This window comes from Epinephelus fuscoguttatus, linkage group LG3, assembly GCF_011397635.1.
Source record: "Epinephelus fuscoguttatus linkage group LG3, E.fuscoguttatus.final_Chr_v1".
Classification (NCBI taxonomy): Eukaryota; Metazoa; Chordata; class Actinopteri; order Perciformes; family Serranidae; genus Epinephelus; species Epinephelus fuscoguttatus.
Genome location: NC_064754.1, coordinates 48,482,940 through 48,499,210, shown reverse-complemented (window position 1 = coordinate 48,499,210; position 16,271 = coordinate 48,482,940). Strand labels below are relative to the sequence as shown.

General features: G+C 40.0%; 1 long non-coding RNA gene across 1 annotated transcript in view; it reads left to right on the top strand.

The window, feature by feature from the left end:
* The first annotated feature begins 2,751 nt into the window (after positions 1-2,751).
* The window catches only part of LOC125886601 (uncharacterized), a 74,904-nt gene continuing 61,384 nt past the window's right edge, over positions 2,752-16,271 (top strand). Inside the window, exon 1 of the long non-coding RNA XR_007449054.1 lies at positions 2,752-2,861. This is a non-coding gene — a long non-coding RNA (uncharacterized LOC125886601). The remainder of the gene's footprint in view (positions 2,862-16,271) is intronic.

Genomic DNA, 16,271 nt, shown 5'->3' with positions numbered 1-16,271 from the left:
AGTACATTTATGCATACATCAGACAACAACATCATCATTGTCAAGGAAACATATTAAGAGCATTTGACAGAGGATAAGGAATTTGAGTGGTGCTTTGGTGTTTTTCCGGATAAGGAAAAACTCCCCCAAAAAATCCCTTTACGGGGCAAAAAAACGGTAGAAACCTCAGGAAAAACATAAATAAGAGCAATAAATGAGGAGGGATCCTCTTCCAGGAATGTGTGTGGTCTGTGTTCAGCAGCTTAATAGCAGAAGGAATGAAGGACTTAGAGTAGCAATTTGTTTTCCTTAAGGGCAGGTTATAACGTCTGCCTGAAGGCATAAGAGAGAATTCAGTTGATAAAATATGATCTGGTTGGCTGATAATTCTTTTTGCATTTTCAGCCACCTGTTCCTCCCAGATTGTGCCCATGTCCCTCTGGTGAGCTCCAATAATCTTGGAGCACACTTTGATGATGCTATTTAAGCTGTTCTTGTCTTTCACAGACAATCCATTGTACCAGCAGGTAAAAAAAAAAGGTTAAAAGGCTTTCAATAAAAGAATGATAAAACTTTAGTGAAATCGTATCACAGACATTAAAAGAATTGAGCTTTTGCATTAAATGAATTCTTTGTTGACCCCGTTTGGCAATCAGTTCAGTGTTTATGTCAAATTTAAGCTGTGAGTCAAACACAGTGCCAAGATATTTATAGGACTCGACAATTTCAACCTTTTCATTATGAATGATGCTTTCTTTTGGCATGTCATTGTTCTGCCTAAAATCAGTGATTAGCTCCTTGGTTTTTAATACATTTAGATCCAAGAAATGATCTTTGCACCATTCAACAAAAGCAGGTAAGGCCTGGCCATGGTCTGAGTCTTTGCCCTGAAGAAGAGTCAGGAGGGCAGTGTCATCAGAAAATTTTATAATAAAACTGCCTTCCTGTGATGTTCTGCAGCTGTCTGTGTACATAATAAAAAGCAAAGGAGACAGGACACAACCCTGACGTGAGCCTGTACTTGAAAGCCTGGTCCTGGACATATGTCCGTTCACCAACACCTGCTGGATTCTGTTTGTTATAAAGTCTAAAAGCAACAATAAGAGCTAAACAGGTAAAATATGATGCAAGGTGATAAATTAAAATGTGAGGCTGCATCTTATTAAAAGCAGGAGAGAAGTCCGCAAATAAAATCCTTACATGGGACTTTGGTTTCTCCAGGTGCTTATATCCTCTGTCCAGAATAAAAAGCTTTGCATCGTCGACACCCTTGCTGGTCTGGTAAGCAAACTCTAAGGAGTCTAATTTGCCATCTATAAGGGAGACCACCATATCTTTTATGACCTTTTCAAAAATTTTCATAACAAGGGATGTAAGTGCAACTGGTCTGAAGTCACTTAACTCCTTGGCATTTTTTGATTTAGGAATAGGAATTATGGTGGATGTTTTCCAGACTGTTGGTATCTGGCCATGTTCAGCACACATCTGGAATAGTTTAGAAAAAACTTACTGTTCAGTTAACTGTTCATTAACGCAATCTGTGTCCGCAGATGGCATCAGGACCTACAGATTTCCTTATGTTTACCTTTTTTAATAAACTTGTGACACATTCCTGAGATATCACAATGTCATTTCCAGGTACAAGTGCTTTAAGCAAGGTAACATTTTCTCAAAAAGTCAGTCATTTCAAAACGAGAAAAGAATGAATTAAAAGCATCTGGCAAATCTGAGTCATTCATCCCATTTACCCCAATGGGTTGTTTTCCCTCATTAATATGATGATTAATGGATGCCATTGTTTTAATACCATGCCAGGCTGCTTGAAGGTTGCCACTGCTGTACTGCTTTTCTATTTTATCCCTGTACTTTGCTTTAGCCTTCCTTATTTCATTTTGCACCTCTCTTGAGGCAGTCTTCTCCTGAGGATCCCCTATAAAGTAGGTCTTTATTTTTGTTGATGACTGATTTAAGTTCCTTCATTAACCAAGGCTTATTATTGGGATATTTAACCACCTTTCTGGTCGCTATAACAGAGTCCACGCAGAACGTAATATAGGACGTGTGCTGCCCCTTCTGGCATGCACGCCTTCACCTGAAGGGGGCAGTAGTGTGACAGGAGTTGAGTTGATCAATGATGTCTAGCAGCAGACACAAGCAGACAGGCAGCAGCTAAACTCCTGTAGTTTCTATTGTTTAACAAGGGCTGAGAGAATATATGCCTGTAAGTATTGTTGTACGTGTAAGTATTACTGCCATGTTTGAGTTGAAATAAGTTGATTGACAGTTTATAATTATTCAGTAGCGATGCTAATTCCGTTAGCCCATCTACGGTGCTTTACATTGTATGTTAGCATTAAGCTAGCGGACTTTATGTTAAGCTAATGATTATGGCAGTAATGCTGTGTTAAAAGTACTTTGAATGCTGTTTTAAAATATGTGGTTTGCTTCTGTCATTTGTGTACTTAAACATACTGTATGATTAATCATTTATGTTCTGTTGTTAGTTTTACAGTAAGCTTCATCTGGGAGTGACAAACAGCTTGAACGATCAATTTGAATGATCAATTTTCAATCAATCAATTTTATTTATAAAGCCCAATATCACAAATCACAATTTGCCTCACAGGGCTTTACAGCATATGACATTCCTCTGTCCTTACGACCCTCACAACGGATAAGGAAAAACTCCCCCAAAAAATCCCTTTACGGGGCAAAAAAACGGTAGAAACCTCAGGAAGAGCAACTGAGGAGGGATCCCTCTTCCAGGATGGACAGACGTGCAATAGATGTCGTACAGAACAGATCAGCATAATAAATTAACAGTAATCCGCATGACACAATGAGACAGAGAGAGAGAGAGAGAGAGAGAGAGAGAGAGAGAGGTAATGACAGTAGCTTACAACAACATTTTTGAAAGTAATAATATTATAGTTATAGTTCTGGCTACTGCGGTACAATATGTTGAAAGTATGTATTAATATCTGGCAGTATACATGTGTGACAATAGTCATATGTGTATAATAATATGACTATAATATGACTAATTACTAATGATGGCAGCAGCAGCAGGAGGCATCTGGCAGGACCACGGCAGCAGCACAACCACACACGTCACGCTGTCCAGGCACCGCTGCGATATGAGTTAATCTGAGAGACAGTGGAGCACAAAGGCTCCGGAGAAGAAGCCGAGTTAGTGACATCCAGAATGGCCGAGTTAGCAAGATGCAGTAATAGAATACGAGAGAGAGAGAGAGAGAGAGAGAGAGAGAGAGAGAGAGAGAAGGTGCCCGGTGTATTATAGGGGGGTCCTCCGGCAGACTAGGCCTAAGTCAGCCTAACTAGGGGCTGGTACAGGGCAAGCCTGAGCCAGCCCTAACTATATATAACTAAAGAGGAAAGTCTTAAGTCCAGTCTTAAATGTGGAGACAGTGTCTGCATCCCGGACCGTAACAGGAAGATGATTCCACAGGAGAATCATCTTTTATGTCTTCAACAGCATCAAAAAAACATTGCCAGTCTGTACAATCGAAGCATCAATGGAGAGATGAGATACTGTCCTCCGACCAGCACTTCACTGTTCTCTCCTCTGGCTGTAAGCGTTTGAAAGTGGGTTTGTACACAAGAAAAACACTGTTGTGGTACGATGCACCGAAGGAAGACATGGGCAGGGATTTATAAGCACCACCCACAGAACCATAACACAGATCGATCATAGAGTTCATTAGTGTGGTGGCACAAGACACATATGTTTGTAAGTCTTTAAAGTCCTGTGTAACTGTCAGTGATTAAAATCACCAAGGATAAATTTAGGAGCGTCCGGGCAGATCGACTCCAGTCTGTGTGTGATGTCAGTGATCAGCTGTGTAGCTGCTGACGCGTTAGCACATGGATGGATGTAAACAATGGTAAAGAATAACTGCTGAGACTCCCGTGGCAAATAGTAAGGACGGAGAGAGATGGTCAGCAGTTCAATGTCAGGGGTGCATATGCTTTCTCGTATTATGACGGTGTTACAGTACCTTTGATTAACGTAGAAACACACGGTTTTAGCACATTTGGTACCCTAGGTGAGCCATCCGCCCTCCACAAAAATACAAAAAAAAAAAAAAAAGTTTGTGCAGCTCAACAGTTTAAGTACTGCATGTTTATTAAGATAAAAATATGTGCTAATTTGCTTTTGGTTACATGTTGTACATGTGTTATAATAATCATATAACTCAATAATCAATTAAAAAGAATTACAAATTACCTTGTTCAGAAGAATAAACAATAAAATAATACTTTACATTGTAAAATAAAAATGAAATATACAAATTAATTTTCTAATTGAACAAGGGTTGCAACAATTTTGAAATTCTGGGCTGATACTGATACCACTGTTTAAAATAGCAATTTCAAAAATGGCCGATTGTGATTTTTTTTTTGTTATTTATTTTTCTTTTGTTCTCATGGAAATACTGAAATCTACACTACTTGTACACTACTTGTATTGTCTGATCACACAGGTGATCAGACAATACAAGACAGGTAACAATACAAGTGAGAAATACGGGTAAAAAAACCCTAAAATATATAAAGTAACTCAGCACGAGGAACAAGAGGGGAAACTAGATTTTAATATGTCAAATGGAAGAAGCGATAACTATAACCAAAGGGGAAAAAAAGAGAACAAACAAAACAACAAAAACAATGTTTTTGCTGAGATTTCTTCTGTGATTTCCTCTTTCTTCTATGTGGGTGTGTGTGTGAGATTTGGGTTACATCTTCTCATCTGGTCTTGGCATTATGAAGTCAAGCTTGTTTTCTTTTTTTCTCCTCCTTTGCCTCACAAGTTGCTCCCACCATCTGGAAACAGGCTTTGAAAACCAGGCCAAGTCTCTCCCACCAGAATGTCATGAAAATATATCCACATATACCCAGCCGTCCTGTCACTCCTTCTCAAGTCAGACACAGACTACAAGCAAAGATAACGCAGGTGGTGGTTTGAAAGGAATACAGAGAGTTTTGATGGGTCACTGGAGACACAAGATGTGGCTTTGTAGGGTGAGATCATACTTGAGAATGCATTAAGGTGAATTTGTTTTGTGGTAGGTTTGAATTCAAAAGTCAAAAGTGTAGTTAGGAGACTGTCAAATGTCTGTTATATCCAGGTCAAAACTCTACATACAGCAGAGAGAAATATGTAGAGAGTGAGCTCAGTTAAACAAGTCAGGCTGAATAAGGAGACAAGTGCAGTGAAGGAGAGAATGGGTTCAGAGCTCCAGTGACTTGTTTGTGTAGTTAACTTTCTGCTCCCGTCAGCGTGGAGGAACTCCATTGACTCCCTTCTGTTGGAGGCCAGGGTCATTTGAATAACCTATTCCCCTCTCTCACTGCCAGTTGCCTCAGCCTCTCCCCCTTAGTCTCTGTTTACTCTGTGCAAAGGAGGCCATGTTGGATCGCTCCACTGCCGTGCAATGTCGATTCCCCTGTTTGTGGCCGGGATTTAATTGCCTTGGTTTTATGCTGGGTCAGGCTGTGTGTGGTACACACTCCTTAGTAGGCCTCACTGTGACAATGAGCTTTAGATTGGTCAAGATTGGCGGGTACTGCATGATGTCAACAGTGAGTCCTAACACTGTTCTGAAAATCTTGTGAAGTAATCATCAGTGCAGCCTTATGCAGTACCCGTGAGAAGGAAGGTTGATGGTTTTCTATAGATTACACATCTGACAATTAAACATATTCTGTTCTATAACACATATAGTCATTTTGTAAAAACAGAATAATTATCATACAATATTTGTACTAATGTTTCTCATTTTTTAGGGTCTAGTACTAGCCTGCAGTACACTAATGCAAGTATGTGTGTTAAGATGTCAGCTTTTATGAATGGTCAGTTTGGGACTTTAAAGAGCTTTTTAATTATGTGTTTGCTAGATAGTACTAGACACTGTGCGTGTGTGTTGTTGGGATTCACAGGACCACAGATGATTTGCCATTTGTTAAAATCTAAACTGGACATGTGAAGGCTTTTCCTCTCTGCATGCTCTTTGTTCTTCAAACAAAGATAGCTATTTGACACTCATCTCCACAGGAAGTCATCTCACACCTCAGTTAGACACAGGTCTCAAAACTTGATTGGATAGGACTTTTACAGTGACATATGACTCTGTGATGTCACAGGCATCTGTAGAGGGTCTGCTCACCTTCTCTTGCTCGGGAGCTGCCAAGCAGCCCACACCTCTCTTCTCTGCTGGGCCTGGACCAGACCAGACCAGACCAGATACCCAGACCCTTGCTCCATTGCCCCAAACCACTAAAGGGAGGGCAATTGCTCACAGACTCTCTTTTTCCTGGACCACGACTTGCCCACGCTCAAGGCTGAGGCAAACCTGAACCAGAGAAGTTAGATTTGCAAGCACAAGGTTTGCAACTAGCTTTCTAGCAACAATGAGAACCAAGTGAGTTAGCACCCAGCATCTAACTCTGTAAAGACCTCAAGTGACCAGCTTCGTCAGAGTTCCACCTTTGGAAGAAAGGACACACCAAAGCCTGCACCTGGAACCACAGCTCTTTCCAGCCTTCTTCCGCCAGTTAACAAAGCAGCACACCACGAAGTGACTCTTTCTTCTATCCACTCAAGGATCAGTAACATAACAATTGGGCATAGCTTTATCACAGCTTTACAGGCTAAGCAAGACTGTTTAACTTGTTGTATGTGATTTAATGCTGTCATTGAGTTATTGTTGTGATTGTTTGCAGTTAGGTCACTGGTTAGTTGGCTTCGTCAAAGCTAAGTGTTTAATTTGCTAATACTGTTCACAGACAGATTCTTGCACACAACTGAACAATCACTGCACTAACCCAGACCATTTGAAACACAAATCACATTCACATAGACTCATCAACAAACAGGCTTTCAACAGAGCTACACCCAAAGAGACATCTCAAAGTTCCCGCTTCTTTTCCTTTGTCTTTGTCCTGACCGCACGGTCAGACAAACACCTCCCCCGATCTTTGACCCCCCAACTTTGATTCAGCCACCTTGTAGTTCTCTGTTGTCAGCCATTTTGTTTTGTAGGCCAAACAGCTCTTTGATCACCACACCCGCCTTTGTCTTTCTTTCTCTCTCTCTCTCTCTCTCTCTCTCTCTCTCTCTCACACACACACACACACACACACACACACAAAACAAGCTTGTATATAGTTAGTTAGAATTTGTTTGTTTTGGTTTTACTTTGCTACTTTATGAATAAATATAATTATCTGGAAACATACCTGCTATCTTCTTAATGTTGCACAATGGTGAATGAATAGTCAACCTCTGCTGCGTCAAAGACTCCAAAATCCTTCAGACTTTACTGTTAATTTTGGTTATTGTCATTAATTTAATTATTAATCAAAACTCCAAATTAATAGTTTAGTGTATTTTATGAGACTGATATCTTTAACTGGCTAACATTTTCCCTTTACAGGAATGGTGCCCCACGAGGTGATTTAATGTTAATTGAGTCACATTATTTAACATAATTATTAATTATTATTAATAAGCAATGCAAGCAGCAATGAACAGGACCTCGGGCTCTCGCTGTCGGCCTCCAGCTCACATAGACAGTGCAAATTATTCATAAGACCTGGAAATCTTGCATTTACATGTTTTTTCTATCAGGCATTTATTTAGGAAAATGTAGGAATAAGACACATGAGCTGGTCAGTTTGGTCAATGTTATCCTGTCAGGTGTGTGAGACCAAAAAAAGATTGAAAGATTAAAGCAAAAAATAAATTTGTGATGCACCGAATATTCGTAAATGAATACATTCGGCCAAATATTACAAAAAAACACACATTCGGTATTTGGTTGAATAAGTGAAAAGGAAGGCTGAATAATAGCAACGTGTCTTGATAATGCAATCAAACAGAGTGCAGTGTCGGACAGAGTAAAATTTTGGCGGTGTGGCGATATTTTACTCCGTCCGTCACTGCCTTCGCATTTGCGACTAAAAATAGTTTTGTGCAGGCAAAATAAATCATTCAGCACGCTGTGTGAGTACAGATTTCAACCAGCAGCAGAAAATAAAAGCGAATCCTGGTGGTTGTGGGTTGAACAGGGGTCACAGACACAGACAGGAATGTATTCCTGTCAAATACGGCGGCGCATGATAACGGCTTACCGGCGATCGAGAAGCCCGGCTCCTCCAGGTCCAATAAGTCTTCGTTGGTCTCATGATTGCCCAGAAATACCTGAACAGCCAAGCTGTGGCAGCACACAGGTATGTGGCATGTCAGAGGAGAAACGAGGCGTTCACATTATTCTTTGTGGCAGGTAAAAGCCCACAAACCTCACCGCACTTTAGGGACTGTTCTTTACTTATGAAGGGACTTGTCAGGGGAGGATGGGGGCTGGTTGATTCTTATTTTATTTTGATCCCCCCTATGTTAATCACTTATTAGGGATCGAGCCCTGAGGCAGGGGACTGCTCACAGAGCAGAGGACCCTATTGTTTTTGCTGCGTTTATTATTATTTCTTTCTTTCTTTCTCCCGCCACCTCTTTGAACTGGAATTTGACTCCCTAAACATGCTCAAAAACTCACCAAAATTGGCACATCAGAGCCATCAGAAAAACATCCTGACGATCTTCAAAAGCTGTCCCATAGGAAATGAATGGCAGCAGGGGGGAGAAAGACACCAATCTTTGGGCTTTTTCTAGCATTTACAGCGTCTCCATACTTTGTGCTACAGACTCCATTCCAACTCTCAAATGTTGCCACAGGTCTCATCTATTCACTCATGTTTTCATCTTTTTCATATCTTTTACCGTTTTTAATCTGTGCCTCTCAAAGTACCATGAGCAAAAGTGGAGAAATTGTCAGTTTATAATGGGTGTGTATTGTACGGAATGCTGTGAGCTAGAGTGGAGAGGCTCTAAAAATCGTCTAAAACTTTTGTCTTTAACTCGCTGCCATGGCCACAATTTTCACTGTACAGACACAATTTATACCTCAAAACGTAGGAAAATTTGTCCTGCTCACAGATATGTTGACATGGAATCTCTCACATGTACACATTTTTGCTGAGTGGCTCCAAAGCGAAGGGAGCGCCGATTTTTTTCTCATTCACTCCCATGTAAACTCAGAGGAGAAATTTCTGGAAACAGCTTAGGTGCAACACATTTTAAACTCGCTCCTCTGACCACATTTTTGACTGTAGAAATATAAAACAAGACACGTGCGTTCATGAGAAGTTGCTGTCTCTCACAATCACTTTATTTTCTTGATTGGACCAACGGTTTGGGTATGGGAAGGACTTGTTTGAGGAGTTAAAACCCATTATAAACAGCCTTTGGTGAGCTGCTCTCATGAGCTCTGTGTGTGCACCTCAGGTGCAGGCAAATCATTAATCGCCATGACAACGGCTGCACACACAGACACGCACACACGGCTCTGTCTGTCTGTGTGTCTCACAACCCAGACAGCACGCATACGTCTCGCCGACGTCGGCACGATGAATAAAGTTGCATCGGCAAGACGTATTATGGAGAGCGTTTGCTCATTGGGAAGACGTCGCCGAGACATCGGCATTTGGTAAAAAATGCCCTCCAGACGATGTTTGGACGATGAATCAAAGATGCTCAGCGCAGCCCCTCTACAGCTTTTATACGACCTTTATTTAGGTCAGATCATTCAATTAGTATAAATATCTCCATATCCATAGTCGAAATTAACATGTATTTACTTAAAATGTGATAGGAATATGGCAATATCATAACAAAAAAACAATATGCTTGACCACTAAATAGCTTTGTAATATTGTGTGTGGATAAAATAAAGAGACAGGTACGATTCAAGTTCGTGATCATAAATTTATTTCCAGCAGCATATCCAAAAGAGCCCCAGCACAAAAAGGATAAACAGAACAGAAAACATATGGCAGGTCGGGAGACGAACACAGGCAGCAGGGTCTGGATTGCTGGGAGACATCCTTATAACAAGTCCCCATCCTCGCTCCTCTGTCCCGCAAACACTATTGTGGGTGGAGGAAACAGAGAAAGTGCACAAAATTACGCTCTGGTATATCCAACCAGCTCTGACAGAAGCACAGAGACCTTTTTCTCCCCGGGTCGTGCCGGTCTCGCGGGGTCGGATATAACATCTTTTGTATGGTAGAAATCATAATTGTTTAATCACAAACACTACAGCTGTTCCAGTTGTCATGCTGGCTGATCTGTGTAAGACGATCTGACAGCTGTGATTCCATCCTGCGCGCACTTAGAGATTTATCGGGCTTTACAATTCTAATAATAATTCATTTTTTCCTTATTAGTGAGATTAAGTTTAAAGACGCGCGCACACGACTGTTCAACATATATGAAGGTGTTTTGCGATTGTGATGTGTGTGCGCCTCAGCTGTGTGCGAGACACACACATGCACGCCGTTAACATATTTACACTTAATTGCTGATAGAAAATATGTTTAAAGGACACTTTACTAATCCACACTCCTGTATTCTGCGGTTCCTCCGCTGGTGCAAGCCGAGGCTGCCAGAGCGAGCCTTGTGTAATAACAAAGCAATAAATAGTAGGCTAGTAAGATCAGTCAATTAGAATATGCGCTTTGTGTTAATTAATAGTCTGTGTTGTGTTTTACCGGCGCACAACATGCACACACATATCTGCTGCATGTTTTATGACAGTAAACTGTCGCCCTACATTTTTTTCTGAATATATTTTAATGTGTTCTGTGTTTAAAAAGATAAATAAATAAAACATTTTCGGAAATGGTCTTGATTACATTTCCTGGGAATCCACACACCTCACTGGCAGGACAGGACGGCCCGAGGATGGTGGAAGTGGACAGTGTTTGTCATTTCCATATAATTTTTTTGTCAAAGCCACAGGGAGCCACTCAGAAGATCAAAGAACCACATGAATAGGGCTGCACCTTATGATTTTTTTTAAATTATTTGATCAACTAATCGGAGGATTATTTTTAATCATTTGATTAATAAAATAATTAATTTACCTAAAATAAATATCAAAAAAGCTCTCATTAATATTTCAGTATTTTATTCAATTAATATCCACAGACAAATAGCTCATTAGAATAATAATGGTGACATCTTTTAAAGTTAGTCTGTAAAGTTAGATTTCCACCATATCTATTAGACTCATGCGCGGTACTTTCCAAGGTGCAAATCGCTGTCCAAGGTGCTGATCCGACTATGTTCATTGGTTTGTTTATGCGGTACTGTTTTATGGTTATTTTCTGTAGTTATTTTTGCACAATTTCGTATTAGTTTGACAGAGTCCATAAATAGCCTTTTGGAGGTGTGTGGATTAATATTTTCCCAAAAATTACATTTTCTATCCTGGAAACAGAAGCGCTCTATCCCGATGTATGTATGTATGTTCCCAACCTCAACACTTTAGTGTATTTTCTGCTGATATTAATAATTATTATTGAGGAAGAAGATCAGCATTTCAATATTAATCAACATTATTATGAACATAAAATAAAATTGTATGCATTCCCTGGAGAATTTGGCGTCTTTCTTCAGTGAGGTTCACTTTGTGCCACAGCCAGCTCATGGTAAATCCATCACATGCAGTATTTCATCCCGATAGGTTTTGGATTAAGTATAAATCCAGTGATCTTTAAGCTCGGAGCTTCACCTGGGATTTTATCTGAGATTCTAAAAGTTGCAGCAAACATAAATCCAGCGGATTTTATACATCCAGTGCAGTGCACAGTTTGCATCTTCATTGTTTAATATTTTGAACTATTTCCACACAAAGCTGGTGGCAGACAGCGTGTTATGTGTCTCATTCAGATGGTAGAGACAAAAGTTATTAGGGACCTCGGCCTGAAAGGGCAAGGACCCTCTTGTTCTTGTAGCGTTTATTATTATTATTATTATTATTATTAGGGACCTCGGCCTGAAAGGGCGAGGACCCTCTTGTTCTTGTAGCGTTTATTATAATTATTAATAGGGCCCTAGGGCCCTAAGGCAGAGGACTGCTCACAGAGCAAAAGGCGAGGACCCTATTGTTTTTGGTGCGTTTATTATTATTAGGGACCGAGCCTAGAGGCAGAGGAAAGAGATTTAAAGGGACGTTTTACCTTGAAGGAGCAGTTTGATATTTTGGGAGGTAAATACACTTTTTCGCCGAAGGCGAGGACCCTCTTGTTTTTGCTGCGTGCGTTTATAAGTGACCGGGCCCAACAGTAGTGGACTACTCACAAAGAAGTCCTCGCCAAAGGCGAGGACCCTCCCTATAGTTTTTGCCGCATTTTTTCTCACTGACCAGTCCTCGCCGAAGGCGACGACACTATTGTTTTTGCTGCGTTTATTAGGGACCTCGGCCTGAAAGGGCGAGGACCCTCTTGTTCTTGTAGTGTTTATTATTATTAGGGACCTCGGCCTGAAAGGGCGAGGACCCTCTTGTTCTTGTAGTGTTTATTATTATTATTATTATTATTATTATTGTTTCTTTCTTTCTTTCAGCGTACGCGACTTTCAACTGGAATTTGACCCCCTAAACATGCTCGAAAACTCACCAAAATTGGCATGCCTGTCTGGACTGGCGAAAAATTTTATAAACTGACGAAATTAATCTGAAAAGTGCCAAAATGGGCTCTCTAGCGCCACCTAGAAACACAAAAATGGCCGCTGCAGCCAGTAGGAACGTCGTAGGAAGATCAAACCAAAACAGCCTCGTTCGTCTCATCAAGACCTACAAATCACGCGCTCGCACCCATGACCTAACTCCAATAGGAAGTGAGATATTTCACTTTCAAAATAAGAGTTTTCCTCAAAAAAAAAAAATTCCTTTAAAAATCAACTAGTCCGACACCGTTTATCGTATCGGCTTCAAACTCGCACATTACTTGTGAAGGACTTTGTCATAACTTGAACGGTTTGGATGAGAAGGTGCAGGACACAACTCCTCATGATGATCTCTGTAAGAAAAGATGAGGACCAACACACTGTAAACTTGTGATTAAGGTGACATTTTTCAGGCCATAGACATACAAGCTTTATATGTTTGCGTTCAGAACAAATTTATCTATCTGGTGATGTTTTCAGATTGAAGATGGGACCCACGGTTTGGCATCTGGAAGCATTTGTTTGAGAAAGTTTCAAGCCATTCTGCTCTGTGTCTGAGCTGCATGCAGTCCTTAATTAGCATAACAAAGGCTTCACTCTGACAGTCTGTGTGTCAGAGTGAAGTGTGTATGTGTGTGGTCACACACACATGAGGTTTTAAATTACTTTAAAAATGACCTTAAAAGTATTTCCATGTATTTTATCAATTTTATGTCTCTGAACCCAAGAGACTGACCTGGAGGGTTGCAGTAAATCACCTCATTTCAAGTACAAGTCAGTAACAGTGTTACAAAGATCAGGAAAGAATATACATCTTTGAGGAAATGTTACATTCAACAACACAGTAGTCTCATCAAACACCTTTCTTTTGATGTAATTGACAGAAAAATTAAATGCTGTGTTTTTGATGCATACAACATTATGTATACTTCGTGCAATCTGTAACTTTGTCTGCCACAAACAGCAAGTATGTGAACATGTGAGATATGTCAATATGTCAGCAAACTCTCTCTCTCTCTCCCTCCCTGTCCCCCATCTCTCTCTCTCTCTCTCTCTCTCTCTCTCTCTCTCTCTCTCGTGTCCTGTTACTGCATGTCAGTAACTCGGCCTCTTCTTCAGAGCCTTTGTGCTCCACTGTCTTGCAGGTTAACTTCTATCACAAACTGTCAAAGTTTCATTAGGTCACATGGCTTATGTCTACAAATTGCAAAATATACGCTCACACCACCTTCATAAGAACCCTTTACAGTTTTTAAAATTGAGTTTGACTTATGATTCTGGCTATTGTGGTACAACATGTGGGAAGTATATATTAATATCTGATGGTATACATATGTGACAATAATCATATGTGTGTAATAACAGGAGAAGTATGGCACACACAGACAGAAACGGACACACACACACACACACACACACACACACACACACACACACACACACACACACACCAGTCCCTATCCCCCTTCTCTCTCTCTATCTCTCTCTCTCTCTCTCTCTCTCTCTCCTCCCTCTGTCCTCTTTCTCCCTTCTCTCCCTCTCTGCATGTTGAGAACTCGGCCGTCTATGTCTGTCTGTCTGTGTTTCTCATACTTCTACTGTTATTATACACATATGATTAGTGTCACATATGTATACAATCAGATATTAATTCAACATATTGTACTATAGTTGCCAGAATTATAATTATAATATTATTACTTTTATTAATGTTGTTGTAAGCTACATTATGTGCAATAACCATTTCGGAGCTGCTATGACAGATTGCCAGTCTGATCCTTGTGCACAGTGTTATTAAAACAAATAAATATAAAAAAACAGAGGTTTGATTTGAGCTGAGGATGAATTTGTGCAGTGTAATATTTGAACGTTAAGACAAAAAGTGATGCTCAAAGAAATGACTGATCTGCAAAAATTCAGTAACTTAAGACAGTCCTGAGTAACAAAGAAATGTGCAGCAGGTTAACTTCTATCACAGCGGTGCCTGGCTGGTGACATGTGAGGTTGTGTTGCTGCTGTAGTGTGAAATGCCTCCTGCTGATTTTGTTATCATTACTTATTAGTCAAACTGAGCTTGAAGTCACCTAATGACATGGTCATTAATTAGCATAACAATGGCTTCACTCTGACAGACACAAGCCTGTGTGTGTTTGTGTGTGTGATGTTATTTGAATGTAAGGTGACATTTTTCACAAATTCTGTCGAACAAAATTATTTGCTCCTACACCGTTTATCATAACTGCTTCAAACTTGCACAAATTACAGCTCTACCCCTGCTGAACATTACTTGTGAAGGACTTTGTCATAACTTGAACAGTTTGGATTTAAGAAGCGTTAGAAGGTGCAGGACACAACTCCTCATGATGATCTCTGGAAGAAAAGATGAGGGCCAACACATTGTAAACTTGTGATTAAGGTGACATTTTTCAGTCCATAGACTTACAAGCTTTATATGTTTGCGTTCAGAACCAATTTATCTATCTGGTGATGTTTTCAGATTGAAGATGGGACCCACGGTTTGGAATCTGGAAGGATTTGTTTGAGAAAGTTTCAAGCCATTCTGCTCTGTGTCTGAGCTGCAGCTCTCATCAATTAGCATAACAAATGCTTCACTATGACACACTGTCAGAGTGAAGTGTGTGTGGTCACACAGACATGACAGTATAACATTTACCAAACTCATTCCTAAAACTTTGTCATACATTTGTGACACTAATCATATGTGTATAATAACAGTAGAATTATGGCACACACAGACAGACACAGACACACAGAGACTCACAGACAGACAGACACCCACACACACACTCCACTCCCTTTTATTATACACATATGATTAGTGTCACATATGTATACAATCAGATATTAATTCAACATATTGTACACACACTCCACTCCCTGCACCCCCCCCCCCTTTCTCTGTCTCTCTCTCTCTCCCCCCCTCTGTCCTCTTTCTCCCTTCTCTCCTCTCTGCATGTCTAACTCGCCTATGTCTGTGTGTGTTATACTTCTACTGTTATTATACACATATGATTATTGTCACATATGTATACTATCAGATATTAATTCAACATATTGTACCACAATTGCTAGAATTATAATTTTAATATTATTGCTTTCATTAATGTTGTTGTAAGCTACTGTCATGATCATCTCTCCTGCATCTCTCTCTGTCTCCCTTCTGTCTCATGGGGTCCTGAGGATAGAGGGATGTTGTATGCTGTAAAGCCCTGTGAGGCAAATTGTGATTTGTGATATTGATTGATTGATTGATTGATCGATATTTGTTTCTTGACTCAACAGCATTCAGTGACAGTATTTCAGTTACAGATGTAGTAAATTTAAAGACTCTGCAATGTTGCACCATTGCTCACTCAGAAATATCAACAAATAATTTGCAATATTAGGCTATAGGAATTATGTTCCATCAGTGTGACTAATAACATCATTGATAGAGATTATTAGTCATTGATAGTACGTCTTTGAAGCGTCATAAAGATTTTTAAAATGTAAACAATAAGACCTACATATTATGAGCATTAAACATTTCAGAGCTGATCTGACAGACTGACAGTCTGGTCCTTGTGCACAGTGTTATTAAAACAAATAAATATAAAACGACAGAGGTTTGATTTGATCATCACACATGTCAACGTTTCATTAGGTCACATGGCTTATGTCGATAACTTTCAAAATATACGCT